Source organism: Triturus cristatus, chromosome 5_2 (genome assembly GCF_964204655.1).
Source record: "Triturus cristatus chromosome 5_2, aTriCri1.1, whole genome shotgun sequence".
Taxonomy (NCBI): domain Eukaryota; kingdom Metazoa; phylum Chordata; class Amphibia; order Caudata; family Salamandridae; genus Triturus; species Triturus cristatus.
Genome location: NC_140588.1, coordinates 577,554,958 through 577,581,779, shown reverse-complemented (window position 1 = coordinate 577,581,779; position 26,822 = coordinate 577,554,958). Strand labels below are relative to the sequence as shown.

The following is a 26,822-nucleotide window of genomic DNA, read 5'->3' as shown; positions in this document are numbered from 1 at the left end:
GAGCCTAACGGGTGCTGCAGGGGTCTGCCTGGCCGGAGAAATGCCTGTCTGGCGCTCCCCTCAGGACACACGTGTCTTCCGTTCGAGCATGGAGGGTGAGGGACATGGGTCACCCTCATATACAGGGGTGTGGGCATGGGCAGGATGGGGCGTGGGGGACCCGTCAGGGCATTGCCCGTTTGGAAGCCCGTTCGGAAGGCAAGAGGAGGCGGAGGCGGAGGCGGAGGCGGGAATCTCTGCTCAATTTTTTCCCGAGGCCTGGGGACAAGCCTTTGCACATTTGATCCTGCCGGGCCTGCATCAGCAGATCCTGCTCCGATGGCAAGGGAGAGCCTGCAGGTGTAAATCAAAGAAAGGGGAGAAATCCGCAAGAGGCGGGTTAACAAATTCCAGTGGCAGGCCCATGTTCCCCAGGAAGCAAGTACTTCCTCCTGCTCCCTTCAGTGGGAAAAGACATAGGAGGTGTATTTCTCTAAGCAGGGGCTCTGCGTAGGTGGCACTGCATTGCTTTGGGAAGCATCCATGCTAAGTGCAGAGTAGCAGCAGACCCCACAGCTGAGACGTGAATTGGGACTGTTAAGGAAGGGCACTGGGAGGGTGAGGAGGGCAGAGGAAAATGCTTTAAAAAAGCATCTGCAAGTTCCTACACACCCGCTGAAAACCCATACCAGGGATGGGGCTCGAACCCATGCGGACAACTGTCCATTGGATCTTAAGTCCAACGCCTTAACCACTCGGCCACCCTGGTGAGACCCTAGGCCCTGCCTTACTCAGCTCCCTTTTCATGCTGGCTGCTCCAGCGCAGGCTGTCCAGCAAGAGGTGATTGCAGAGTAAAAAGGCTTTTGCAGGAGGATAAAGGTAATTGCTTATGACAAACACACTGTGTGACACCTAACTTTTCCCCACTCGTACTTTATGGGCAATCTATACAGTGGAGTTAGCTTAGTCACAATAAGGAAGTGAGCAAGGCAGGCTCACAAGAGCATCTCCTCCCTGGTGGTCTAGTGGCTAGGATTCGGCGCTTTCACCGCCGCGGCCCGGGTTCGATTCCCGGTCAGGGAAGATCCCTCTAAGACGTAGACGTGCGTAATTTGTCCACGCAGCTCAGCTTTTTTTAATCGAAGGTCCTTAAAAAGGCACCCCGACCTATAGACGAAAGCAGAGGAAAGGGGCTGGGTCCCCTGTGTCCCAGGTTGCTTTGCTCCCATTGCCCTCAGCCACCTTCATGCGCACGCAGTCCCCCACCCAGTCAGGTGCTCTATGTGGGCGTAAAGTGCAGTACCAGCTCATCAGAAAGGTAAATTGCTGGAAAACCCGGCTGCGATGTATACATCTACTTTGGAGCACTCTTCTCCCTTGCACTCTTGAATCGGTCATTCGCAATGTATTCTTCCAGCAAGCTGAATAACGAGGTAGGTGTGAGAAGGTGTACCAGCTGTCTTTGAGCTATCAGCGGCCACTAGGTGTCCCTCTTGTGATTTCCCGGGGATCCCGATTATACAGGAATTCGTCGGTTCAGTAGCACGGGGGAGGGGATGGCCTGTGCTTGGAAGTGACAAACAGTCTGGTGGAATCATGAGTGTTTTTTCAAGTTCTGATTCATATTCGCTGTAGAATAAAATATGCTTTCAGCCCCCATGAGCTTTGTCACTAGGAGAGCAGTGTAGGAACTTTTGCTGTATAGCTGTGGGTTCCCTGGTGGTCTAGTGGTTAGGATTCGGCGCTCTCACCGCCGCGGCCCGGGTTCGATTCCCGGTCAGGGAACAGTCCTTCTTCTGCCCTTGAATGCTTTTCCTTCCCGCAGGTCAGGGCTTCTCAAAATGAATTTGCTTTTCTGACAAACAGTTTGCCTAGCATCCCGCAATCTGGCTCCTAATTTGATTTTCGCAAGGTTCCCTTTGAGTTGCTTTCCTCGGCGGGAGGAAAATCTCTTGTGCAAGGCTCTTGAGGAAGTGAGATTCTGTATTCCGAGGTGCGCTTCTTTTCGTAGGCTTCTGACCACATGGTGTGCGGCAGGAAGTCATCTTTGACAGGGCCGCAGGCTTTGTCTCCAAATGGCATCCCGGACCCACTGCAACCCACCTTTTTGCTGAAACGGAAGTCTGGTTCAGGGTAAGAAAAAGCTGAGCTGCACGTACCGAAAGCAGCAGAGCCCAGCGGCGGAGAGGGTGTGGCCAGGGCTGTCTGATTTGCATAGTGACCAGTGGCATCTTGGGAATGTACAGGCTTTGGAGCCTAACGGGTGCTGCAGGGGTCTGCCTGGCCGGAGAAATGCCTGTCTGGCGCTCCCCTCAGGACACACGTGTCTTCCGTTCGAGCATGGAGGGTGAGGGACATGGGTCACCCTCATATACAGGGGTGTGGGCATGGGCAGGGTGGGGCGTGGGGTACCCGTCAGGGCATTGCCCGTTTGGAAGCCCGTTCGGAAGGCAAGAGGAGGCGGAGGCGGAGGCGGGAATCTCTGCTCAATTTTTTCCCGAGGCCTGGGGACAAGCCTTTGCACATTTGATCCAGCCGGGCCTGCATCAGCAGATCCTGCTCCGATGGCAAGGGAGAGCCTGCAGGTGTAAATCAAAGAAAGGGGAGAAATCCGCAAGAGGCGGGTTAACAAATTCCAGTGGCAGGCCCATGTTCCCCAGGAAGCAAGTACTTCCTCCTGCTCCCTTCAGTGGGAAAAGACATAGGAGGTGTATTTCTCTAAGCAGGGGCTCTGCGTAGGTGGCACTGCATTGCTTTGGGAAGCATCCATGCTAAGTGCAGAGTAGCAGCAGACCCCACAGCTGAGACGTGAATTGGGACTGTTAAGGAAGGGCACTGGGAGGGTGAGGAGGGCAGAGGAAAATGCTTTAAAAAAGCATCTGCAAGTTCCTACACACCCGCTGAAAACCCATACCAGGGATGGGGCTCGAACCCATGCGGACAAATGTCCATTGGATCTTAAGTCCAACGCCTTAACCACTCGGCCACCCTGGTGAGACCCTAGGCCCTGCCTTACTCAGCTCCCTTTTCATGCTGGCTGCTCCAGCGCAGGCTGTCCAGCAAGAGGTGATTGCAGAGTAAAAAGGCTTTTGCAGGAGGATAAAGGTAATTGCTTATGACAAACACACTGTGTGACACCTAACTTTTCCCCACTCGTACTTTATGGGCAATCTATACAGTGGAGTTAGCTTAGTCACAATAAGGAAGTGAGCAAGGCAGGCTCACAAGAGCATCTCCTCCCTGGTGGTCTAGTGGCTAGGATTCGGCGCTTTCACCGCCGCGGCCCGGGTTCGATTCCCGGTCAGGGAAGATCCCTCTAAGACGTAGACGTGCGTAATTTGTCCACGCAGCTCAGCTTTTTTTAATCGAAGGTCCTTAAAAAGGCACCCCGACCTATAGACGAAAGCAGAGGAAAGGGGCTGGGTCCCCTGTGTCCCAGGTTGCTTTGCTCCCATTGCCCTCAGCCACCTTCATGCACACGCAGTCCCCCACCCAGTCAGGTGCTCTATGTGGGCGTAAAGTGCAGTACCAGCTCATCAGAAAGGTAAATTGCTGGAAAACCCGGCTGCGATGTATACATCTACTTTGGAGCACTCTTCTCCCTTGCACTCTTGAATCGGTCATTCGCAATGTATTCTTCCAGCAAGCTGAATAACGAGGTAGGTGTGAGAAGGTGTACCAGCTGTCTTTGAGCTATCAGCGGCCACTAGGTGTCCCTCTTGTGATTTCCCGGGGATCCCGATTGTACAGGAATTCGTCGGTTCAGTGGCACGGGGGAGGGGATGGCCTGTGCTTGGAAGTGACAAACAGTCTGGTGGAATCATGAGTGTTTTTTCAAGTTCTGATTCATATTCGCTGTAGAATAAAATATGCTTTCAGCCCCCATGAGCTTTGTCACTAGGAGAGCAGTGTAGGAACTTTTGCTGTATGGCTGTGGGTTCCCTGGTGGTCTAGTGGTTAGGATTCGGCGCTCTCACCGCCGCGGCCCGGGTTCGATTCCCGGTCAGGAAACAGTCCTTCTTCTGCCCTTGAATGCTTTTCCTTCCCGCAGGTCAGGGCTTCTCAAAATGAATTTGCTTTTCTGACAAACAGTTTGCCTAGCATCCCGCAATCTGGCTCCTAATTTGATTTTCGCAAGGTTCCCTTTGAGTTGCTTTCCTCGGCGGGAGGAAAATCTCTTGTGCAAGGCTCTTGAGGAAGTGAGATTCTGTATTCCGAGGTGCGCTTCTTTTCGTAGGCTTCTGACCACATGGTGTGCGGCAGGAAGTCATCTTTGACAGGGCCGCAGGCTTTGTCTCCAAATGGCATCCCGGACCCACTGCAACCCACCTTTTTGCTGAAACGGAAGTCTGGTTCAGGGTAAGAAAAAGCTGAGCTGCACGTACCGAAAGCAGCAGAGCCCAGCGGCGGAGAGGGTGTGGCCAGGGCTGTCTGATTTGCATAGTGACCAGTGGCATCTTGGGAATGTACAGGCTTTGGAGCCTAACGGGTGCTGCAGGGGTCTGCCTGGCCGGAGAAATGTCTGTCTGGCGCTCCCCTCAGGACACACGTGTCTTCCGTTCGAGCATGGAGGGTGAGGGACATGGGTCACCCTCATATACAGGGGTGTGGGCATGGGCAGGATGGGGCGTGGGGGACCCGTCAGGGCATTGCCCGTTTGGAAGCCCGTTCGGAAGGCAAGAGGAGGCGGAGGCGGAGGCGGAGGCGGGAATCTCTGCTCAATTTTTTCCCGAGGCCTGGGGACAAGCCTTTGCACATTTGATCCTGCCGGGCCTGCATCAGCAGATCCTGCTCCGATGGCAAGGGAGAGCCTGCAGGTGTAAATCAAAGAAAGGGGAGAAATCCGCAAGAGGCGGGTTAACAAATTCCAGTGGCAGGCCCATGTTCCCCAGGAAGCAAGTACTTCCTCCTGCTCCCTTCAGTGGGAAAAGACATAGGAGGTGTATTTCTCTAAGCAGGGGCTCTGCGTAGGTGGCACTGCATTGCTTTGGGAAGCATCCATGCTAAGTGCAGAGTAGCAGCAGACCCCACAGCTGAGACGTGAATTGGGACTGTTAAGGAAGGGCACTGGGAGGGTGAGGAGGGCAGAGGAAAATGCTTTAAAAAAGCATCTGCAAGTTCCTACACACCCGCTGAAAACCCATACCAGGGATGGGGCTCGAACCCATGCGGACAACTGTCCATTGGATCTTAAGTCCAACGCCTTAACCACTCGGCCACCCTGGTGAGACCCTAGGCCCTGCCTTACTCAGCTCCCTTTTCATGCTGGCTGCTCCAGCGCAGGCTGTCCAGCAAGAGGTGATTGCAGAGTAAAAAGGCTTTTGCAGGAGGATAAAGGTAATTGCTTATGACAAACACACTGTGTGACACCTAACTTTTCCCCACTCGTACTTTATGGGCAATCTATACAGTGGAGTTAGCTTAGTCACAATAAGGAAGTGAGCAAGGCAGGCTCACAAGAGCATCTCCTCCCTGGTGGTCTAGTGGCTAGGATTCGGCGCTTTCACCGCCGCGGCCCGGGTTCGATTCCCGGTCAGGGAAGATCCCTCTAAGACGTAGACGTGCGTAATTTGTCCACGCAGCTCAGCTTTTTTTAATCGAAGGTCCTTAAAAAGGCACCCCGACCTATAGACGAAAGCAGAGGAAAGGGGCTGGGTCCCCTGTGTCCCAGGTTGCTTTGCTCCCATTGCCCTCAGCCACCTTCATGCGCACGCAGTCCCCCACCCAGTCAGGTGCTCTATGTGGGCGTAAAGTGCAGTACCAGCTCATCAGAAAGGTAAATTGCTGGAAAACCCGGCTGCGATGTATACATCTACTTTGGAGCACTCTTCTCCCTTGCACTCTTGAATCGGTCATTCGCAATGTATTCTTCCAGCAAGCTGAATAACGAGGTAGGTGTGAGAAGGTGTACCAGCTGTCTTTGAGCTATCAGCGGCCACTAGGTGTCCCTCTTGTGATTTCCCGGGGATCCCGATTGTACAGGAATTCGTCGGTTCAGTAGCACGGGGGAGGGGATGGCCTGTGCTTGGAAGTGACAAACAGTCTGGTGGAATCATGAGTGTTTTTTCAAGTTCTGATTCATATTCGCTGTAGAATAAAATATGCTTTCAGCCCCCATGAGCTTTGTCACTAGGAGAGCAGTGTAGGAACTTTTGCTGTATAGCTGTGGGTTCCCTGGTGGTCTAGTGGTTAGGATTCGGCGCTCTCACCGCCGCGGCCCGGGTTCGATTCCCGGTCAGGGAACAGTCCTTCTTCTGCCCTTGAATGCTTTTCCTTCCCGCAGGTCAGGGCTTCTCAAAATTAATTTGCTTTTCTGACAAACAGTTTGCCTAGCATCCCGCAATCTGGCTCCTAATTTGATTTTCGCAAGGTTCCCTTTGAGTTGCTTTCCTCGGCGGGAGGAAAATCTCTTGTGCAAGGCTCTTGAGGAAGTGAGATTCTGTATTCCGAGGTGCGCTTCTTTTCGTAGGCTTCTGACCACATGGTGTGCGGCAGGAAGTCATCTTTGACAGGGCCGCAGGCTTTGTCTCCAAATGGCATCCCGGACCCACTGCAACCCACCTTTTTGCTGAAACGGAAGTCTGGTTCAGGGTAAGAAAAAGCTGAGCTGCACGTACCGAAAGCAGCAGAGCCCAGCGGCGGAGAGGGTGTGGCCAGGGCTGTCTGATTTGCATAGTGACCAGTGGCATCTTGGGAATGTACAGGCTTTGGAGCCTAACGGGTGCTGCAGGGGTCTGCCTGGCCGGAGAAATGCCTGTCTGGCGCTCCCCTCAGGACACACGTGTCTTCCGTTCGAGCATGGAGGGTGAGGGACATGGGTCACCCTCATATACAGGGGTGTGGGCATGGGCAGGGTGGGGCGTGGGGTACCCGTCAGGGCATTGCCCGTTTGGAAGCCCGTTCGGAAGGCAAGAGGAGGCGGAGGCGGAGGCGGGAATCTCTGCTCAATTTTTTCCCGAGGCCTGGGGACAAGCCTTTGCACATTTGATCCAGCCGGGCCTGCATCAGCAGATCCTGCTCCGATGGCAAGGGAGAGCCTGCAGGTGTAAATCAAAGAAAGGGGAGAAATCCGCAAGAGGCGGGTTAACAAATTCCAGTGGCAGGCCCATGTTCCCCAGGAAGCAAGTACTTCCTCCTGCTCCCTTCAGTGGGAAAAGACATAGGAGGTGTATTTCTCTAAGCAGGGGCTCTGCGTAGGTGGCACTGCATTGCTTTGGGAAGCATCCATGCTAAGTGCAGAGTAGCAGCAGACCCCACAGCTGAGACGTGAATTGGGACTGTTAAGGAAGGGCACTGGGAGGGTGAGGAGGGCAGAGGAAAATGCTTTAAAAAAGCATCTGCAAGTTCCTACACACCCGCTGAAAACCCATACCAGGGATGGGGCTCGAACCCATGCGGACAACTGTCCATTGGATCTTAAGTCCAACGCCTTAACCACTCGGCCACCCTGGTGAGACCCTAGGCCCTGCCTTACTCAGCTCCCTTTTCATGCTGGCTGCTCCAGCGCAGGCTGTCCAGCAAGAGGTGATTGCAGAGTAAAAAGGCTTTTGCAGGAGGATAAAGGTAATTGCTTATGACAAACACACTGTGTGACACCTAACTTTTCCCCACTCGTACTTTATGGGCAATCTATACAGTGGAGTTAGCTTAGTCACAATAAGGAAGTGAGCAAGGCAGGCTCACAAGAGCATCTCCTCCCTGGTGGTCTAGTGGCTAGGATTCGGCGCTTTCACCGCCGCGGCCCGGGTTCGATTCCCGGTCAGGGAAGATCCCTCTAAGACGTAGACGTGCGTAATTTGTCCACGCAGCTCAGCTTTTTTTAATCGAAGGTCCTTAAAAAGGCACCCCGACCTATAGACGAAAGCAGAGGAAAGGGGCTGGGTCCCCTGTGTCCCAGGTTGCTTTGCTCCCATTGCCCTCAGCCACCTTCATGCACACGCAGTCCCCCACCCAATCAGGTGCTCTATGTGGGCGTAAAGTGCAGTACCAGCTCATCAGAAAGGTAAATTGCTGGAAAACCCGGCTGCGATGTATACATCTACTTTGGAGCACTCTTCTCCCTTGCACTCTTGAATCGGTCATTCGCAATGTATTCTTCCAGCAAGCTGAATAACGAGGTAGGTGTGAGAAGGTGTACCAGCTGTCTTTGAGCTATCAGCGGCCACTAGGTGTCCCTCTTGTGATTTCCCGGGGATCCCGATTGTACAGGAATTCGTCGGTTCAGTGGCACGGGGGAGGGGATGGCCTGTGCTTGGAAGTGACAAACAGTCTGGTGGAATCATGAGTGTTTTTTCAAGTTCTGATTCATATTCGCTGTAGAATAAAATATGCTTTCAGCCCCCATGAGCTTTGTCACTAGGAGAGCAGTGTAGGAACTTTTGCTGTATGGCTGTGGGTTCCCTGGTGGTCTAGTGGTTAGGATTCGGCGCTCTCACCGCCGCGGCCCGGGTTCGATTCCCGGTCAGGAAACAGTCCTTCTTCTGCCCTTGAATGCTTTTCCTTCCCGCAGGTCAGGGCTTCTCAAAATGAATTTGCTTTTCTGACAAACAGTTTGCCTAGCATCCCGCAATCTGGCTCCTAATTTGATTTTCGCAAGGTTCCCTTTGAGTTGCTTTCCTCGGCGGGAGGAAAATCTCTTGTGCAAGGCTCTTGAGGAAGTGAGATTCTGTATTCCGAGGTGCGCTTCTTTTCGTAGGCTTCTGACCACATGGTGTGCGGCAGGAAGTCATCTTTGACAGGGCCGCAGGCTTTGTCTCCAAATGGCATCCCGGACCCACTGCAACCCACCTTTTTGCTGAAACGGAAGTCTGGTTCAGGGTAAGAAAAAGCTGAGCTGCACGTACCGAAAGCAGCAGAGCCCAGCGGCGGAGAGGGTGTGGCCAGGGCTGTCTGATTTGCATAGTGACCAGTGGCATCTTGGGAATGTACAGGCTTTGGAGCCTAACGGGTGCTGCAGGGGTCTGCCTGGCCGGAGAAATGCCTGTCTGGCGCTCCCCTCAGGACACACGTGTCTTCCGTTCGAGCATGGAGGGTGAGGGACATGGGTCACCCTCATATACAGGGGTGTGGGCATGGGCAGGGTGGGGCGTGGGGTACCCGTCAGGGCATTGCCCGTTTGGAAGCCCGTTCGGAAGGCAAGAGGAGGCGGAGGCGGAGGCGGGAATCTCTGCTCAATTTTTTCCCGAGGCCTGGGGACAAGCCTTTGCACATTTGATCCAGCCGGGCCTGCATCAGCAGATCCTGCTCCGATGGCAAGGGAGAGCCTGCAGGTGTAAATCAAAGAAAGGGGAGAAATCCGCAAGAGGCGGGTTAACAAATTCCAGTGGCAGGCCCATGTTCCCCAGGAAGCAAGTACTTCCTCCTGCTCCCTTCAGTGGGAAAAGACATAGGAGGTGTATTTCTCTAAGCAGGGGCTCTGCGTAGGTGGCACTGCATTGCTTTGGGAAGCATCCATGCTAAGTGCAGAGTAGCAGCAGACCCCACAGCTGAGACGTGAATTGGGACTGTTAAGGAAGGGCACTGGGAGGGTGAGGAGGGCAGAGGAAAATGCTTTAAAAAAGCATCTGCAAGTTCCTACACACCCGCTGAAAACCCATACCAGGGATGGGGCTCGAACCCATGCGGACAACTGTCCATTGGATCTTAAGTCCAACGCCTTAACCACTCGGCCACCCTGGTGAGACCCTAGGCCCTGCCTTACTCAGCTCCCTTTTCATGCTGGCTGCTCCAGCGCAGGCTGTCCAGCAAGAGGTGATTGCAGAGTAAAAAGGCTTTTGCAGGAGGATAAAGGTAATTGCTTATGACAAACACACTGTGTGACACCTAACTTTTCCCCACTCGTACTTTATGGGCAATCTATACAGTGGAGTTAGCTTAGTCACAATAAGGAAGTGAGCAAGGCAGGCTCACAAGAGCATCTCCTCCCTGGTGGTCTAGTGGCTAGGATTCGGCGCTTTCACCGCCGCGGCCCGGGTTCGATTCCCGGTCAGGGAAGATCCCTCTAAGACGTAGACGTGCGTAATTTGTCCACGCAGCTCAGCTTTTTTTAATCGAAGGTCCTTAAAAAGGCACCCCGACCTATAGACGAAAGCAGAGGAAAGGGGCTGGGTCCCCTGTGTCCCAGGTTGCTTTGCTCCCATTGCCCTCAGCCACCTTCATGCACACGCAGTCCCCCACCCAGTCAGGTGCTCTATGTGGGCGTAAAGTGCAGTACCAGCTCATCAGAAAGGTAAATTGCTGGAAAACCCGGCTGCGATGTATACATCTACTTTGGAGCACTCTTCTCCCTTGCACTCTTGAATCGGTCATTCGCAATGTATTCTTCCAGCAAGCTGAATAACGAGGTAGGTGTGAGAAGGTGTACCAGCTGTCTTTGAGCTATCAGCGGCCACTAGGTGTCCCTCTTGTGATTTCCCGGGGATCCCGATTGTACAGGAATTCGTCGGTTCAGTGGCACGGGGGAGGGGATGGCCTGTGCTTGGAAGTGACAAACAGTCTGGTGGAATCATGAGTGTTTTTTCAAGTTCTGATTCATATTCGCTGTAGAATAAAATATGCTTTCAGCCCCCATGAGCTTTGTCACTAGGAGAGCAGTGTAGGAACTTTTGCTGTATGGCTGTGGGTTCCCTGGTGGTCTAGTGGTTAGGATTCGGCGCTCTCACCGCCGCGGCCCGGGTTCGATTCCCGGTCAGGAAACAGTCCTTCTTCTGCCCTTGAATGCTTTTCCTTCCCGCAGGTCAGGGCTTCTCAAAATGAATTTGCTTTTCTGACAAACAGTTTGCCTAGCATCCCGCAATCTGGCTCCTAATTTGATTTTCGCAAGGTTCCCTTTGAGTTGCTTTCCTCGGCGGGAGGAAAATCTCTTGTGCAAGGCTCTTGAGGAAGTGAGATTCTGTATTCCGAGGTGCGCTTCTTTTCGTAGGCTTCTGACCACATGGTGTGCGGCAGGAAGTCATCTTTGACAGGGCCGCAGGCTTTGTCTCCAAATGGCATCCCGGACCCACTGCAACCCACCTTTTTGCTGAAACGGAAGTCTGGTTCAGGGTAAGAAAAAGCTGAGCTGCACGTACCGAAAGCAGCAGAGCCCAGCGGCGGAGAGGGTGTGGCCAGGGCTGTCTGATTTGCATAGTGACCAGTGGCATCTTGGGAATGTACAGGCTTTGGAGCCTAACGGGTGCTGCAGGGGTCTGCCTGGCCGGAGAAATGTCTGTCTGGCGCTCCCCTCAGGACACACGTGTCTTCCGTTCGAGCATGGAGGGTGAGGGACATGGGTCACCCTCATATACAGGGGTGTGGGCATGGGCAGGATGGGGCGTGGGGGACCCGTCAGGGCATTGCCCGTTTGGAAGCCCGTTCGGAAGGCAAGAGGAGGCGGAGGCGGAGGCGGAGGCGGGAATCTCTGCTCAATTTTTTCCCGAGGCCTGGGGACAAGCCTTTGCACATTTGATCCTGCCGGGCCTGCATCAGCAGATCCTGCTCCGATGGCAAGGGAGAGCCTGCAGGTGTAAATCAAAGAAAGGGGAGAAATCCGCAAGAGGCGGGTTAACAAATTCCAGTGGCAGGCCCATGTTCCCCAGGAAGCAAGTACTTCCTCCTGCTCCCTTCAGTGGGAAAAGACATAGGAGGTGTATTTCTCTAAGCAGGGGCTCTGCGTAGGTGGCACTGCATTGCTTTGGGAAGCATCCATGCTAAGTGCAGAGTAGCAGCAGACCCCACAGCTGAGACGTGAATTGGGACTGTTAAGGAAGGGCACTGGGAGGGTGAGGAGGGCAGAGGAAAATGCTTTAAAAAAGCATCTGCAAGTTCCTACACACCCGCTGAAAACCCATACCAGGGATGGGGCTCGAACCCATGCGGACAACTGTCCATTGGATCTTAAGTCCAACGCCTTAACCACTCGGCCACCCTGGTGAGACCCTAGGCCCTGCCTTACTCAGCTCCCTTTTCATGCTGGCTGCTCCAGCGCAGGCTGTCCAGCAAGAGGTGATTGCAGAGTAAAAAGGCTTTTGCAGGAGGATAAAGGTAATTGCTTATGACAAACACACTGTGTGACACCTAACTTTTCCCCACTCGTACTTTATGGGCAATCTATACAGTGGAGTTAGCTTAGTCACAATAAGGAAGTGAGCAAGGCAGGCTCACAAGAGCATCTCCTCCCTGGTGGTCTAGTGGCTAGGATTCGGCGCTTTCACCGCCGCGGCCCGGGTTCGATTCCCGGTCAGGGAAGATCCCTCTAAGACGTAGACGTGCGTAATTTGTCCACGCAGCTCAGCTTTTTTTAATCGAAGGTCCTTAAAAAGGCACCCCGACCTATAGACGAAAGCAGAGGAAAGGGGCTGGGTCCCCTGTGTCCCAGGTTGCTTTGCTCCCATTGCCCTCAGCCACCTTCATGCGCACGCAGTCCCCCACCCAGTCAGGTGCTCTATGTGGGCGTAAAGTGCAGTACCAGCTCATCAGAAAGGTAAATTGCTGGAAAACCCGGCTGCGATGTATACATCTACTTTGGAGCACTCTTCTCCCTTGCACTCTTGAATCGGTCATTCGCAATGTATTCTTCCAGCAAGCTGAATAACGAGGTAGGTGTGAGAAGGTGTACCAGCTGTCTTTGAGCTATCAGCGGCCACTAGGTGTCCCTCTTGTGATTTCCCGGGGATCCCGATTGTACAGGAATTCGTCGGTTCAGTAGCACGGGGGAGGGGATGGCCTGTGCTTGGAAGTGACAAACAGTCTGGTGGAATCATGAGTGTTTTTTCAAGTTCTGATTCATATTCGCTGTAGAATAAAATATGCTTTCAGCCCCCATGAGCTTTGTCACTAGGAGAGCAGTGTAGGAACTTTTGCTGTATAGCTGTGGGTTCCCTGGTGGTCTAGTGGTTAGGATTCGGCGCTCTCACCGCCGCGGCCCGGGTTCGATTCCCGGTCAGGGAACAGTCCTTCTTCTGCCCTTGAATGCTTTTCCTTCCCGCAGGTCAGGGCTTCTCAAAATGAATTTGCTTTTCTGACAAACAGTTTGCCTAGCATCCCGCAATCTGGCTCCTAATTTGATTTTCGCAAGGTTCCCTTTGAGTTGCTTTCCTCGGCGGGAGGAAAATCTCTTGTGCAAGGCTCTTGAGGAAGTGAGATTCTGTATTCCGAGGTGCGCTTCTTTTCGTAGGCTTCTGACCACATGGTGTGCGGCAGGAAGTCATCTTTGACAGGGCCGCAGGCTTTGTCTCCAAATGGCATCCCGGACCCACTGCAACCCACCTTTTTGCTGAAACGGAAGTCTGGTTCAGGGTAAGAAAAAGCTGAGCTGCACGTACCGAAAGCAGCAGAGCCCAGCGGCGGAGAGGGTGTGGCCAGGGCTGTCTGATTTGCATAGTGACCAGTGGCATCTTGGGAATGTACAGGCTTTGGAGCCTAACGGGTGCTGCAGGGGTCTGCCTGGCCGGAGAAATGCCTGTCTGGCGCTCCCCTCAGGACACACGTGTCTTCCGTTCGAGCATGGAGGGTGAGGGACATGGGTCACCCTCATATACAGGGGTGTGGGCATGGGCAGGGTGGGGCGTGGGGTACCCGTCAGGGCATTGCCCGTTTGGAAGCCCGTTCGGAAGGCAAGAGGAGGCGGAGGCGGAGGCGGGAATCTCTGCTCAATTTTTTCCCGAGGCCTGGGGACAAGCCTTTGCACATTTGATCCAGCCGGGCCTGCATCAGCAGATCCTGCTCCGATGGCAAGGGAGAGCCTGCAGGTGTAAATCAAAGAAAGGGGAGAAATCCGCAAGAGGCGGGTTAACAAATTCCAGTGGCAGGCCCATGTTCCCCAGGAAGCAAGTACTTCCTCCTGCTCCCTTCAGTGGGAAAAGACATAGGAGGTGTATTTCTCTAAGCAGGGGCTCTGCGTAGGTGGCACTGCATTGCTTTGGGAAGCATCCATGCTAAGTGCAGAGTAGCAGCAGACCCCACAGCTGAGACGTGAATTGGGACTGTTAAGGAAGGGCACTGGGAGGGTGAGGAGGGCAGAGGAAAATGCTTTAAAAAAGCATCTGCAAGTTCCTACACACCCGCTGAAAACCCATACCAGGGATGGGGCTCGAACCCATGCGGACAACTGTCCATTGGATCTTAAGTCCAACGCCTTAACCACTCGGCCACCCTGGTGAGACCCTAGGCCCTGCCTTACTCAGCTCCCTTTTCATGCTGGCTGCTCCAGCGCAGGCTGTCCAGCAAGAGGTGATTGCAGAGTAAAAAGGCTTTTGCAGGAGGATAAAGGTAATTGCTTATGACAAACACACTGTGTGACACCTAACTTTTCCCCACTCGTACTTTATGGGCAATCTATACAGTGGAGTTAGCTTAGTCACAATAAGGAAGTGAGCAAGGCAGGCTCACAAGAGCATCTCCTCCCTGGTGGTCTAGTGGCTAGGATTCGGCGCTTTCACCGCCGCGGCCCGGGTTCGATTCCCGGTCAGGGAAGATCCCTCTAAGACGTAGACGTGCGTAATTTGTCCACGCAGCTCAGCTTTTTTTAATCGAAGGTCCTTAAAAAGGCACCCCGACCTATAGACGAAAGCAGAGGAAAGGGGCTGGGTCCCCTGTGTCCCAGGTTGCTTTGCTCCCATTGCCCTCAGCCACCTTCATGCACACGCAGTCCCCCACCCAGTCAGGTGCTCTATGTGGGCGTAAAGTGCAGTACCAGCTCATCAGAAAGGTAAATTGCTGGAAAACCCGGCTGCGATGTATACATCTACTTTGGAGCACTCTTCTCCCTTGCACTCTTGAATCGGTCATTCGCAATGTATTCTTCCAGCAAGCTGAATAACGAGGTAGGTGTGAGAAGGTGTACCAGCTGTCTTTGAGCTATCAGCGGCCACTAGGTGTCCCTCTTGTGATTTCCCGGGGATCCCGATTGTACAGGAATTCGTCGGTTCAGTGGCACGGGGGAGGGGATGGCCTGTGCTTGGAAGTGACAAACAGTCTGGTGGAATCATGAGTGTTTTTTCAAGTTCTGATTCATATTCGCTGTAGAATAAAATATGCTTTCAGCCCCCATGAGCTTTGTCACTAGGAGAGCAGTGTAGGAACTTTTGCTGTATGGCTGTGGGTTCCCTGGTGGTCTAGTGGTTAGGATTCGGCGCTCTCACCGCCGCGGCCCGGGTTCGATTCCCGGTCAGGAAACAGTCCTTCTTCTGCCCTTGAATGCTTTTCCTTCCCGCAGGTCAGGGCTTCTCAAAATGAATTTGCTTTTCTGACAAACAGTTTGCCTAGCATCCCGCAATCTGGCTCCTAATTTGATTTTCGCAAGGTTCCCTTTGAGTTGCTTTCCTCGGCGGGAGGAAAATCTCTTGTGCAAGGCTCTTGAGGAAGTGAGATTCTGTATTCCGAGGTGCGCTTCTTTTCGTAGGCTTCTGACCACATGGTGTGCGGCAGGAAGTCATCTTTGACAGGGCCGCAGGCTTTGTCTCCAAATGGCATCCCGGACCCACTGCAACCCACCTTTTTGCTGAAACGGAAGTCTGGTTCAGGGTAAGAAAAAGCTGAGCTGCACGTACCGAAAGCAGCAGAGCCCAGCGGCGGAGAGGGTGTGGCCAGGGCTGTCTGATTTGCATAGTGACCAGTGGCATCTTGGGAATGTACAGGCTTTGGAGCCTAACGGGTGCTGCAGGGGTCTGCCTGGCCGGAGAAATGTCTGTCTGGCGCTCCCCTCAGGACACACGTGTCTTCCGTTCGAGCATGGAGGGTGAGGGACATGGGTCACCCTCATATACAGGGGTGTGGGCATGGGCAGGATGGGGCGTGGGGGACCCGTCAGGGCATTGCCCGTTTGGAAGCCCGTTCGGAAGGCAAGAGGAGGCGGAGGCGGAGGCGGAGGCGGGAATCTCTGCTCAATTTTTTCCCGAGGCCTGGGGACAAGCCTTTGCACATTTGATCCTGCCGGGCCTGCATCAGCAGATCCTGCTCCGATGGCAAGGGAGAGCCTGCAGGTGTAAATCAAAGAAAGGGGAGAAATCCGCAAGAGGCGGGTTAACAAATTCCAGTGGCAGGCCCATGTTCCCCAGGAAGCAAGTACTTCCTCCTGCTCCCTTCAGTGGGAAAAGACATAGGAGGTGTATTTCTCTAAGCAGGGGCTCTGCGTAGGTGGCACTGCATTGCTTTGGGAAGCATCCATGCTAAGTGCAGAGTAGCAGCAGACCCCACAGCTGAGACGTGAATTGGGACTGTTAAGGAAGGGCACTGGGAGGGTGAGGAGGGCAGAGGAAAATGCTTTAAAAAAGCATCTGCAAGTTCCTACACACCCGCTGAAAACCCATACCAGGGATGGGGCTCGAACCCATGCGGACAACTGTCCATTTGATCTTAAGTCCAACGCCTTAACCACTCGGCCACCCTGGTGAGACCCTAGGCCCTGCCTTACTCAGCTCCCTTTTCATGCTGGCTGCTCCAGCGCAGGCTGTCCAGCAAGAGGTGATTGCAGAGTAAAAAGGCTTTTGCAGGAGGATAAAGGTAATTGCTTATGACAAACACACTGTGTGACACCTAACTTTTCCCCACTCGTACTTTATGGGCAATCTATACAGTGGAGTTAGCTTAGTCACAATAAGGAAGTGAGCAAGGCAGGCTCACAAGAGCATCTCCTCCCTGGTGGTCTAGTGGCTAGGATTCGGCGCTTTCACCGCCGCGGCCCGGGTTCGATTCCCGGTCAGGGAAGATCCCTCTAAGACGTAGACGTGCGTAATTTGTCCACGCAGCTCAGCTTTTTTTAATCGAAGGTCCTTAAAAAGGCACCCCGACCTATAGACGAAAGCAGAGGAAAGGGGCTGGGTCCCCTGTGTCCCAGGTTGCTTTGCTCCCATTGCCCTCAGCCACCTTCATGCGCACGCAGTCCCCCACCCAGTCAGGTGCTCTATGTGGGCGTAAAGTGCAGTACCAGCTCATCAGAAAGGTAAATTGCTGGAAAACCCGGCTGCGATGTATACATCTACTTTGGAGCACTCTTCTCCCTTGCACTCTTGAATCGGTCATTCGCAATGTATTCTTCCAGCAAGCTGAATAACGAGGTAGGTGTGAGAAGGTGTACCAGCTGTCTTTGAGCTATCAGCGGCCACTAGGTGTCCCTCTTGTGATTTCCCGGGGATCCCGATTGTACAGGAATTCGTCGGTTCAGTAGCACGGGGGAGGGGATGGCCTGTGCTTGGAAGTGACAAACAGTCTGGTGGAATCATGAGTGTTTTTTCAAGTTCTGATTCATATTCGCTGTAGAATAAAATATGCTTTCAGCCCCCATGAGCTTTGTCACTAGGAGAGCAGTGTAGGAACTTTTGCTGTATAGCTGTGGGTTCCCTGGTGGTCTAGTGGTTAGGATTCGGCGCTCTCACCGCCGCGGCCCGGGTTCGATTCCCGGTCAGGGAACAGTCCTTCTTCTGCCCTTGAATGCTTTTCCTTCCCGCAGGTCAGGGCTTCTCAAAATGAATTTGCTTTTCTGACAAACAGTTTGCCTAGCATCCCGCAATCTGGCTCCTAATTTGATTTTCGCAAGGTTCCCTTTGAGTTGCTTTCCTCGGCGGGAGGAAAATCTCTTGTGCAAGGCTCTTGAGGAAGTGAGATTCTGTATTCCGAGGTGCGCTTCTTTTCGTAGGCTTCTGACCACATGGTGTGCGGCAGGAAGTCATCTTTGACAGGGCCGCAGGCTTTGTCTCCAAATGGCATCCCGGACCCACTGCAACCCACCTTTTTGCTGAAACGGAAGTCTGGTTCAGGGTAAGAAAAAGCTGAGCTGCACGTACCGAAAGCAGCAGAGCCCAGCGGCGGAGAGGGTGTGGCCAGGGCTGTCTGATTTGCATAGTGACCAGTGGCATCTTGGGAATGTACAGGCTTTGGAGCCTAACGGGTGCTGCAGGGGTCTGCCTGGCCGGAGAAATGCCTGTCTGGCGCTCCCCTCAGGACACACGTGTCTTCCGTTCGAGCATGGAGGGTGAGGGACATGGGTCACCCTCATATACAGGGGTGTGGGCATGGGCAGGGTGGGGCGTGGGGTACCCGTCAGGGCATTGCCCGTTTGGAAGCCCGTTCGGAAGGCAAGAGGAGGCGGAGGCGGAGGCGGGAATCTCTGCTCAATTTTTTCCCGAGGCCTGGGGACAAGCCTTTGCACATTTGATCCAGCCGGGCCTGCATCAGCAGATCCTGCTCCGATGGCAAGGGAGAGCCTGCAGGTGTAAATCAAAGAAAGGGGAGAAATCCGCAAGAGGCGGGTTAACAAATTCCAGTGGCAGGCCCATGTTCCCCAGGAAGCAAGTACTTCCTCCTGCTCCCTTCAGTGGGAAAAGACATAGGAGGTGTATTTCTCTAAGCAGGGGCTCTGCGTAGGTGGCACTGCATTGCTTTGGGAAGCATCCATGCTAAGTGCAGAGTAGCAGCAGACCCCACAGCTGAGACGTGAATTGGGACTGTTAAGGAAGGGCACTGGGAGGGTGAGGAGGGCAGAGGAAAATGCTTTAAAAAAGCATCTGCAAGTTCCTACACACCCGCTGAAAACCCATACCAGGGATGGGGCTCGAACCCATGCGGACAACTGTCCATTGGATCTTAAGTCCAACGCCTTAACCACTCGGCCACCCTGGTGAGACCCTAGGCCCTGCCTTACTCAGCTCCCTTTTCATGCTGGCTGCTCCAGCGCAGGCTGTCCAGCAAGAGGTGATTGCAGAGTAAAAAGGCTTTTGCAGGAGGATAAAGGTAATTGCTTATGACAAACACACTGTGTGACACCTAACTTTTCCCCACTCGTACTTTATGGGCAATCTATACAGTGGAGTTAGCTTAGTCACAATAAGGAAGTGAGCAAGGCAGGCTCACAAGAGCATCTCCTCCCTGGTGGTCTAGTGGCTAGGATTCGGCGCTTTCACCGCCGCGGCCCGGGTTCGATTCCCGGTCAGGGAAGATCCCTCTAAGACGTAGACGTGCGTAATTTGTCCACGCAGCTCAGCTTTTTTTAATCGAAGGTCCTTAAAAAGGCACCCCGACCTATAGACGAAAGCAGAGGAAAGGGGCTGGGTCCCCTGTGTCCCAGGTTGCTTTGCTCCCATTGCCCTCAGCCACCTTCATGCACACGCAGTCCCCCACCCAGTCAGGTGCTCTATGTGGGCGTAAAGTGCAGTACCAGCTCATCAGAAAGGTAAATTGCTGGAAAACCCGGCTGCGATGTATACATCTACTTTGGAGCACTCTTCTCCCTTGCACTCTTGAATCGGTCATTCGCAATGTATTCTTCCAGCAAGCTGAATAACGAGGTAGGTGTGAGAAGGTGTACCAGCTGTCTTTGAGCTATCAGCGGCCACTAGGTGTCCCTCTTGTGATTTCCCGGGGATCCCGATTGTACAGGAATTCGTCGGTTCAGTGGCACGGGGGAGGGGATGGCCTGTGCTTGGAAGTGACAAACAGTCTGGTGGAATCATGAGTGTTTTTTCAAGTTCTGATTCATATTCGCTGTAGAATAAAATATGCTTTCAGCCCCCATGAGCTTTGTCACTAGGAGAGCAGTGTAGGAACTTTTGCTGTATGGCTGTGGGTTCCCTGGTGGTCTAGTGGTTAGGATTCGGCGCTCTCACCGCCGCGGCCCGGGTTCGATTCCCGGTCAGGAAACAGTCCTTCTTCTGCCCTTGAATGCTTTTCCTTCCCGCAGGTCAGGGCTTCTCAAAATGAATTTGCTTTTCTGACAAACAGTTTGCCTAGCATCCCGCAATCTGGCTCCTAATTTGATTTTCGCAAGGTTCCCTTTGAGTTGCTTTCCTCGGCGGGAGGAAAATCTCTTGTGCAAGGCTCTTGAGGAAGTGAGATTCTGTATTCCGAGGTGCGCTTCTTTTCGTAGGCTTCTGACCACATGGTGTGCGGCAGGAAGTCATCTTTGACAGGGCCGCAGGCTTTGTCTCCAAATGGCATCCCGGACCCACTGCAACCCACCTTTTTGCTGAAACGGAAGTCTGGTTCAGGGTAAGAAAAAGCTGAGCTGCACGTACCGAAAGCAGCAGAGCCCAGCGGCGGAGAGGGTGTGGCCAGGGCTGTCTGATTTGCATAGTGACCAGTGGCATCTTGGGAATGTACAGGCTTTGGAGCCTAACGGGTGCTGCAGGGGTCTGCCTGGCCGGAGAAATGTCTGTCTGGCGCTCCCCTCAGGACACACGTGTCTTCCGTTCGAGCATGGAGGGTGAGGGACATGGGTCACCCTCATATACAGGGGTGTGGGCATGGGCAGGATGGGGCGTGGGGGACCCGTCAGGGCATTGCCCGTTTGGAAGCCCGTTCGGAAGGCAAGAGGAGGCGGAGGCGGAGGCGGAGGCGGGAATCTCTGCTCAATTTTTTCCCGAGGCCTGGGGACAAGCCTTTGCACATTTGATCCTGCCGGGCCTGCATCAGCAGATCCTGCTCCGATGGCAAGGGAGAGCCTGCAGGTGTAAATCAAAGAAAGGGGAGAAATCCGCAAGAGGCGGGTTAACAAATTCCAGTGGCAGGCCCATGTTCCCCAGGAAGCAAGTACTTCCTCCTGCTCCCTTCAGTGGGAAAAGACATAGGAGGTGTATTTCTCTAAGCAGGGGCTCTGCGTAGGTGGCACTGCATTGCTTTGGGAAGCATCCATGCTAAGTGCAGAGTAGCAGCAGACCCCACAGCTGAGACGTGAATTGGGACTGTTAAGGAAGGGCACTGGGAGGGTGAGGAGGGCAGAGGAAAATGCTTTAAAAAAGCATCTGCAAGTTCCTACACACCCGCTGAAAACCCATACCAGGGATGGGGCTCGAACCCATGCGGACAACTGTCCATTTGATCTTAAGTCCAACGCCTTAACCACTCGGCCACCCTGGTGAGACCCTAGGCCCTGCCTTACTCAGCTCCCTTTTCATGCTGGCTGCTCCAGCGCAGGCTGTCCAGCAAGAGGTGATTGCAGAGTAAAAAGGCTTTTGCAGGAGGATAAAGGTAATTGCTTATGACAAACACACTGTGTGACACCTAACTTTTCCCCACTCGTACTTTATGGGCAATCTATACAGTGGAGTTAGCTTAGTCACAATAAGGAAGTGAGCAAGGCAGGCTCACAAGAGCATCTCCTCCCTGGTGGTCTAGTGGCTAGGATTCGGCGCTTTCACCGCCGCGGCCCGGGTTCGATTCCCGGTCAGGGAAGATCCCTCTAAGACGTAGACGTGCGTAATTTGTCCACGCAGCTCAGCTTTTTTTAATCGAAGGTCCTTAAAAAGGCACCCCGACCTATAGACGAAAGCAGAGGAAAGGGGCTGGGTCCCCTGTGTCCCAGGTTGCTTTGCTCCCATTGCCCTCAGCCACCTTCATGCGCACGCAGTCCCCCACCCAGTCAGGTGCTCTATGTGGGCGTAAAGTGCAGTACCAGCTCATCAGAAAGGTAAATTGCTGGAAAACCCGGCTGCGATGTATACATCTACTTTGGAGCACTCTTCTCCCTTGCACTCTTGAATCGGTCATTCGCAATGTATTCTTCCAGCAAGCTGAATAACGAGGTAGGTGTGAGAAGGTGTACCAGCTGTCTTTGAGCTATCAGCGGCCACTAGGTGTCCCTCTTGTGATTTCCCGGGGATCCCGATTGTACAGGAATTCGTCGGTTCAGTAGCACGGGGGAGGGGATGGCCTGTGCTTGGAAGTGACAAACAGTCTGGTGGAATCATGAGTGTTTTTTCAAGTTCTGATTCATATTCGCTGTAGAATAAAATATGCTTTCAGCCCCCATGAGCTTTGTCACTAGGAGAGCAGTGTAGGAACTTTTGCTGTATAGCTGTGGGTTCCCTGGTGGTCTAGTGGTTAGGATTCGGCGCTCTCACCGCCGCGGCCCGGGTTCGATTCCCGGTCAGGGAACAGTCCTTCTTCTGCCCTTGAATGCTTTTCCTTCCCGCAGGTCAGGGCTTCTCAAAATGAATTTGCTTTTCTGACAAACAGTTTGCCTAGCATCCCGCAATCTGGCTCCTAATTTGATTTTCGCAAGGTTCCCTTTGAGTTGCTTTCCTCGGCGGGAGGAAAATCTCTTGTGCAAGGCTCTTGAGGAAGTGAGATTCTGTATTCCGAGGTGCGCTTCTTTTCGTAGGCTTCTGACCACATGGTGTGCGGCAGGAAGTCATCTTTGACAGGGCCGCAGGCTTTGTCTCCAAATGGCATCCCGGACCCACTGCAACCCACCTTTTTGCTGAAACGGAAGTCTGGTTCAGGGTAAGAAAAAGCTGAGCTGCACGTACCGAAAGCAGCAGAGCCCAGCGGCGGAGAGGGTGTGGCCAGGGCTGTCTGATTTGCATAGTGACCAGTGGCATCTTGGGAATGTACAGGCTTTGGAGCCTAACGGGTGCTGCAGGGGTCTGCCTGGCCGGAGAAATGCCTGTCTGGCGCTCCCCTCAGGACACACGTGTCTTCCGTTCGAGCATGGAGGGTGAGGGACATGGGTCACCCTCATATACAGGGGTGTGGGCATGGGCAGGGTGGGGCGTGGGGTACCCGTCAGGGCATTGCCCGTTTGGAAGCCCGTTCGGAAGGCAAGAGGAGGCGGAGGCGGAGGCGGGAATCTCTGCTCAATTTTTTCCCGAGGCCTGGGGACAAGCCTTTGCACATTTGATCCAGCCGGGCCTGCATCAGCAGATCCTGCTCCGATGGCAAGGGAGAGCCTGCAGGTGTAAATCAAAGAAAGGGGAGAAATCCGCAAGAGGCGGGTTAACAAATTCCAGTGGCAGGCCCATGTTCCCCAGGAAGCAAGTACTTCCTCCTGCTCCCTTCAGTGGGAAAAGACATAGGAGGTGTATTTCTCTAAGCAGGGGCTCTGCGTAGGTGGCACTGCATTGCTTTGGGAAGCATCCATGCTAAGTGCAGAGTAGCAGCAGACCCCACAGCTGAGACGTGAATTGGGACTGTTAAGGAAGGGCACTGGGAGGGTGAGGAGGGCAGAGGAAAATGCTTTAAAAAAGCATCTGCAAGTTCCTACACACCCGCTGAAAACCCATACCAGGGATGGGGCTCGAACCCATGCGGACAACTGTCCATTGGATCTTAAGTCCAACGCCTTAACCACTCGGCCACCCTGGTGAGACCCTAGGCCCTGCCTTACTCAGCTCCCTTTTCATGCTGGCTGCTCCAGCGCAGGCTGTCCAGCAAGAGGTGATTGCAGAGTAAAAAGGCTTTTGCAGGAGGATAAAGGTAATTGCTTATGACAAACACACTGTGTGACACCTAACTTTTCCCCACTCGTACTTTATGGGCAATCTATACAGTGGAGTTAGCTTAGTCACAATAAGGAAGTGAGCAAGGCAGGCTCACAAGAGCATCTCCTCCCTGGTGGTCTAGTGGCTAGGATTCGGCGCTTTCACCGCCGCGGCCCGGGTTCGATTCCCGGTCAGGGAAGATCCCTCTAAGACGTAGACGTGCGTAATTTGTCCACGCAGCTCAGCTTTTTTTAATCGAAGGTCCTTAAAAAGGCACCCCGACCTATAGACGAAAGCAGAGGAAAGGGGCTGGGTCCCCTGTGTCCCAGGTTGCTTTGCTCCCATTGCCCTCAGCCACCTTCATGCACACGCAGTCCCCCACCCAGTCAGGTGCTCTATGTGGGCGTAAAGTGCAGTACCAGCTCATCAGAAAGGTAAATTGCTGGAAAACCCGGCTGCGATGTATACATCTACTTTGGAGCACTCTTCTCCCTTGCACTCTTGAATCGGTCATTCGCAATGTATTCTTCCAGCAAGCTGAATAACGAGGTAGGTGTGAGAAGGTGTACCAGCTGTCTTTGAGCTATCAGCGGCCACTAGGTGTCCCTCTTGTGATTTCCCGGGGATCCCGATTGTACAGGAATTCGTCGGTTCAGTGGCACGGGGGAGGGGATGGCCTGTGCTTGGAAGTGACAAACAGTCTGGTGGAATCATGAGTGTTTTTTCAAGTTCTGATTCATATTCGCTGTAGAATAAAATATGCTTTCAGCCCCCATGAGCTTTGTCACTAGGAGAGCAGTGTAGGAACTTTTGCTGTATGGCTGTGGGTTCCCTGGTGGTCTAGTGGTTAGGATTCGGCGCTCTCACCGCCGCGGCCCGGGTTCGATTCCCGGTCAGGAAACAGTCCTTCTTCTGCCCTTGAATGCTTTTCCTTCCCGCAGGTCAGGGCTTCTCAAAATGAATTTGCTTTTCTGACAAACAGTTTGCCTAGCATCCCGCAATCTGGCTCCTAATTTGATTTTCGCAAGGTTCCCTTTGAGTTGCTTTCCTCGGCGGGAGGAAAATCTCTTGTGCAAGGCTCTTGAGGAAGTGAGATTCTGTATTCCGAGGTGCGCTTCTTTTCGTAGGCTTCTGACCACATGGTGTGCGGCAGGAAGTCATCTTTGACAGGGCCGCAGGCTTTGTCTCCAAATGGCATCCCGGACCCACTGCAACCCACCTTTTTGCTGAAACGGAAGTCTGGTTCAGGGTAAGAAAAAGCTGAGCTGCACGTACCGAAAGCAGCAGAGCCCAGCGGCGGAGAGGGTGTGGCCAGGGCTGTCTGATTTGCATAGTGACCAGTGGCATCTTGGGAATGTACAGGCTTTGGAGCCTAACGGGTGCTGCAGGGGTCTGCCTGGCCGGAGAAATGTCTGTCTGGCGCTCCCCTCAGGACACACGTGTCTTCCGTTCGAGCATGGAGGGTGAGGGACATGGGTCACCCTCATATACAGGGGTGTGGGCATGGGCAGGATGGGGCGTGGGGGACCCGTCAGGGCATTGCCCGTTTGGAAGCCCGTTCGGAAGGCAAGAGGAGGCGGAGGCGGAGGCGGAGGCGGGAATCTCTGCTCAATTTTTTCCCGAGGCCTGGGGACAAGCCTTTGCACATTTGATCCTGCCGGGCCTGCATCAGCAGATCCTGCTCCGATGGCAAGGGAGAGCCTGCAGGTGTAAATCAAAGAAAGGGGAGAAATCCGCAAGAGGCGGGTTAACAAATTCCAGTGGCAGGCCCATGTTCCCCAGGAAGCAAGTACTTCCTCCTGCTCCCTTCAGTGGGAAAAGACATAGGAGGTGTATTTCTCTAAGCAGGGGCTCTGCGTAGGTGGCACTGCATTGCTTTGGGAAGCATCCATGCTAAGTGCAGAGTAGCAGCAGACCCCACAGCTGAGACGTGAATTGGGACTGTTAAGGAAGGGCACTGGGAGGGTGAGGAGGGCAGAGGAAAATGCTTTAAAAAAGCATCTGCAAGTTCCTACACACCCGCTGAAAACCCATACCAGGGATGGGGCTCGAACCCATGCGGACAACTGTCCATTGGATCTTAAGTCCAACGCCTTAACCACTCGGCCACCCTGGTGAGACCCTAGGCCCTGCCTTACTCAGCTCCCTTTTCATGCTGGCTGCTCCAGCGCAGGCTGTCCAGCAAGAGGTGATTGCAGAGTAAAAAGGCTTTTGCAGGAGGATAAAGGTAATTGCTTATGACAAACACACTGTGTGACACCTAACTTTTCCCCACTCGTACTTTATGGGCAATCTATACAGTGGAGTTAGCTTAGTCACAATAAGGAAGTGAGCAAGGCAGGCTCACAAGAGCATCTCCTCCCTGGTGGTCTAGTGGCTAGGATTCGGCGCTTTCACCGCCGCGGCCCGGGTTCGATTCCCGGTCAGGGAAGATCCCTCTAAGACGTAGACGTGCGTAATTTGTCCACGCAGCTCAGCTTTTTTTAATCGAAGGTCCTTAAAAAGGCACCCCGACCTATAGACGAAAGCAGAGGAAAGGGGCTGGGTCCCCTGTGTCCCAGGTTGCTTTGCTCCCATTGCCCTCAGCCACCTTCATGCGCACGCAGTCCCCCACCCAGTCAGGTGCTCTATGTGGGCGTAAAGTGCAGTACCAGCTCATCAGAAAGGTAAATTGCTGGAAAACCCGGCTGCGATGTATACATCTACTTTGGAGCACTCTTCTCCCTTGCACTCTTGAATCGGTCATTCGCAATGTATTCTTCCAGCAAGCTGAATAACGAGGTAGGTGTGAGAAGGTGTACCAGCTGTCTTTGAGCTATCAGCGGCCACTAGGTGTCCCTCTTGTGATTTCCCGGGGATCCCGATTGTACAGGAATTCGTCGGTTCAGTAGCACGGGGGAGGGGATGGCCTGTGCTTGGAAGTGACAAACAGTCTGGTGGAATCATGAGTGTTTTTTCAAGTTCTGATTCATATTCGCTGTAGAATAAAATATGCTTTCAGCCCCCATGAGCTTTGTCACTAGGAGAGCAGTGTAGGAACTTTTGCTGTATAGCTGTGGGTTCCCTGGTGGTCTAGTGGTTAGGATTCGGCGCTCTCACCGCCGCGGCCCGGGTTCGATTCCCGGTCAGGGAACAGTCCTTCTTCTGCCCTTGAATGCTTTTCCTTCCCGCAGGTCAGGGCTTCTCAAAATGAATTTGCTTTTCTGACAAACAGTTTGCCTAGCATCCCGCAATCTGGCTCCTAATTTGATTTTCGCAAGGTTCCCTTTGAGTTGCTTTCCTCGGCGGGAGGAAAATCTCTTGTGCAAGGCTCTTGAGGAAGTGAGATTCTGTATTCCGAGGTGCGCTTCTTTTCGTAGGCTTCTGACCACATGGTGTGCGGCAGGAAGTCATCTTTGACAGGGCCGCAGGCTTTGTCTCCAAATGGCATCCCGGACCCACTGCAACCCACCTTTTTGCTGAAACGGAAGTCTGGTTCAGGGTAAGAAAAAGCTGAACTGCACGTACCGAAAGCAGCAGAGCCCAGCGGCGGAGAGGGTGTGGCCAGGGCTGTCTGATTTGCATAGTGACCAGTGGCATCTTGGGAATGTACAGGCTTTGGAGCCTAACGGGTGCTGCAGGGGTCTGCCTGGCCGGAGAAATGCCTGTCTGGCGCTCCCCTCAGGACACACGTG

The 26,822-nt window shown here is 53.5% G+C and overlaps 28 non-coding genes across 28 annotated transcripts; 18 read left to right on the top strand and 10 right to left on the bottom strand.

Moving 5' to 3' along the window:
* Positions 1-665: 665 nt before the first annotated feature.
* On the bottom strand, positions 666-748 carry TRNAL-UAA (transfer RNA leucine (anticodon UAA)). The gene has a single exon. It is a non-coding gene; the product is annotated as a tRNA-Leu (tRNA).
* Positions 749-991: 243 nt separating this feature from the next.
* On the top strand, positions 992-1,063 carry TRNAE-UUC (transfer RNA glutamic acid (anticodon UUC)). Its single transcript has one exon. It is a non-coding gene; the product is annotated as a tRNA-Glu (tRNA).
* A 630-nt stretch (positions 1,064-1,693) lies between these two features.
* Positions 1,694-1,765, top strand: TRNAE-CUC (transfer RNA glutamic acid (anticodon CUC)). The gene has a single exon. It is a non-coding gene; the product is annotated as a tRNA-Glu (tRNA).
* Positions 1,766-2,891: 1,126 nt separating this feature from the next.
* TRNAL-UAA (transfer RNA leucine (anticodon UAA)) lies at positions 2,892-2,974 on the bottom strand. The gene has a single exon. It is a non-coding gene; the product is annotated as a tRNA-Leu (tRNA).
* A 243-nt stretch (positions 2,975-3,217) lies between these two features.
* Positions 3,218-3,289, top strand: TRNAE-UUC (transfer RNA glutamic acid (anticodon UUC)). Its single transcript has one exon. It is a non-coding gene; the product is annotated as a tRNA-Glu (tRNA).
* A 1,834-nt stretch (positions 3,290-5,123) lies between these two features.
* On the bottom strand, positions 5,124-5,206 carry TRNAL-UAA (transfer RNA leucine (anticodon UAA)). The gene has a single exon. It is a non-coding gene; the product is annotated as a tRNA-Leu (tRNA).
* Positions 5,207-5,449: 243 nt separating this feature from the next.
* TRNAE-UUC (transfer RNA glutamic acid (anticodon UUC)) lies at positions 5,450-5,521 on the top strand. Its single transcript has one exon. It is a non-coding gene; the product is annotated as a tRNA-Glu (tRNA).
* Positions 5,522-6,151: 630 nt separating this feature from the next.
* Positions 6,152-6,223, top strand: TRNAE-CUC (transfer RNA glutamic acid (anticodon CUC)). The gene has a single exon. It is a non-coding gene; the product is annotated as a tRNA-Glu (tRNA).
* A 1,126-nt stretch (positions 6,224-7,349) lies between these two features.
* TRNAL-UAA (transfer RNA leucine (anticodon UAA)) lies at positions 7,350-7,432 on the bottom strand. Its single transcript has one exon. It is a non-coding gene; the product is annotated as a tRNA-Leu (tRNA).
* A 243-nt stretch (positions 7,433-7,675) lies between these two features.
* Positions 7,676-7,747, top strand: TRNAE-UUC (transfer RNA glutamic acid (anticodon UUC)). Its single transcript has one exon. It is a non-coding gene; the product is annotated as a tRNA-Glu (tRNA).
* A 1,828-nt stretch (positions 7,748-9,575) lies between these two features.
* TRNAL-UAA (transfer RNA leucine (anticodon UAA)) lies at positions 9,576-9,658 on the bottom strand. Its single transcript has one exon. It is a non-coding gene; the product is annotated as a tRNA-Leu (tRNA).
* A 243-nt stretch (positions 9,659-9,901) lies between these two features.
* On the top strand, positions 9,902-9,973 carry TRNAE-UUC (transfer RNA glutamic acid (anticodon UUC)). Its single transcript has one exon. It is a non-coding gene; the product is annotated as a tRNA-Glu (tRNA).
* Positions 9,974-11,807: 1,834 nt separating this feature from the next.
* Positions 11,808-11,890, bottom strand: TRNAL-UAA (transfer RNA leucine (anticodon UAA)). The gene has a single exon. It is a non-coding gene; the product is annotated as a tRNA-Leu (tRNA).
* A 243-nt stretch (positions 11,891-12,133) lies between these two features.
* Positions 12,134-12,205, top strand: TRNAE-UUC (transfer RNA glutamic acid (anticodon UUC)). Its single transcript has one exon. It is a non-coding gene; the product is annotated as a tRNA-Glu (tRNA).
* A 630-nt stretch (positions 12,206-12,835) lies between these two features.
* Positions 12,836-12,907, top strand: TRNAE-CUC (transfer RNA glutamic acid (anticodon CUC)). Its single transcript has one exon. It is a non-coding gene; the product is annotated as a tRNA-Glu (tRNA).
* A 1,126-nt stretch (positions 12,908-14,033) lies between these two features.
* Positions 14,034-14,116, bottom strand: TRNAL-UAA (transfer RNA leucine (anticodon UAA)). Its single transcript has one exon. It is a non-coding gene; the product is annotated as a tRNA-Leu (tRNA).
* A 243-nt stretch (positions 14,117-14,359) lies between these two features.
* Positions 14,360-14,431, top strand: TRNAE-UUC (transfer RNA glutamic acid (anticodon UUC)). The gene has a single exon. It is a non-coding gene; the product is annotated as a tRNA-Glu (tRNA).
* A 2,160-nt stretch (positions 14,432-16,591) lies between these two features.
* TRNAE-UUC (transfer RNA glutamic acid (anticodon UUC)) lies at positions 16,592-16,663 on the top strand. Its single transcript has one exon. It is a non-coding gene; the product is annotated as a tRNA-Glu (tRNA).
* A 630-nt stretch (positions 16,664-17,293) lies between these two features.
* Positions 17,294-17,365, top strand: TRNAE-CUC (transfer RNA glutamic acid (anticodon CUC)). The gene has a single exon. It is a non-coding gene; the product is annotated as a tRNA-Glu (tRNA).
* Positions 17,366-18,491: 1,126 nt separating this feature from the next.
* TRNAL-UAA (transfer RNA leucine (anticodon UAA)) lies at positions 18,492-18,574 on the bottom strand. The gene has a single exon. It is a non-coding gene; the product is annotated as a tRNA-Leu (tRNA).
* A 243-nt stretch (positions 18,575-18,817) lies between these two features.
* TRNAE-UUC (transfer RNA glutamic acid (anticodon UUC)) lies at positions 18,818-18,889 on the top strand. Its single transcript has one exon. It is a non-coding gene; the product is annotated as a tRNA-Glu (tRNA).
* A 2,160-nt stretch (positions 18,890-21,049) lies between these two features.
* TRNAE-UUC (transfer RNA glutamic acid (anticodon UUC)) lies at positions 21,050-21,121 on the top strand. The gene has a single exon. It is a non-coding gene; the product is annotated as a tRNA-Glu (tRNA).
* A 630-nt stretch (positions 21,122-21,751) lies between these two features.
* TRNAE-CUC (transfer RNA glutamic acid (anticodon CUC)) lies at positions 21,752-21,823 on the top strand. The gene has a single exon. It is a non-coding gene; the product is annotated as a tRNA-Glu (tRNA).
* A 1,126-nt stretch (positions 21,824-22,949) lies between these two features.
* On the bottom strand, positions 22,950-23,032 carry TRNAL-UAA (transfer RNA leucine (anticodon UAA)). Its single transcript has one exon. It is a non-coding gene; the product is annotated as a tRNA-Leu (tRNA).
* Positions 23,033-23,275: 243 nt separating this feature from the next.
* On the top strand, positions 23,276-23,347 carry TRNAE-UUC (transfer RNA glutamic acid (anticodon UUC)). The gene has a single exon. It is a non-coding gene; the product is annotated as a tRNA-Glu (tRNA).
* A 1,834-nt stretch (positions 23,348-25,181) lies between these two features.
* Positions 25,182-25,264, bottom strand: TRNAL-UAA (transfer RNA leucine (anticodon UAA)). The gene has a single exon. It is a non-coding gene; the product is annotated as a tRNA-Leu (tRNA).
* A 243-nt stretch (positions 25,265-25,507) lies between these two features.
* On the top strand, positions 25,508-25,579 carry TRNAE-UUC (transfer RNA glutamic acid (anticodon UUC)). Its single transcript has one exon. It is a non-coding gene; the product is annotated as a tRNA-Glu (tRNA).
* Positions 25,580-26,209: 630 nt separating this feature from the next.
* On the top strand, positions 26,210-26,281 carry TRNAE-CUC (transfer RNA glutamic acid (anticodon CUC)). Its single transcript has one exon. It is a non-coding gene; the product is annotated as a tRNA-Glu (tRNA).
* The last annotated feature ends 541 nt before the right edge of the window (positions 26,282-26,822 follow it).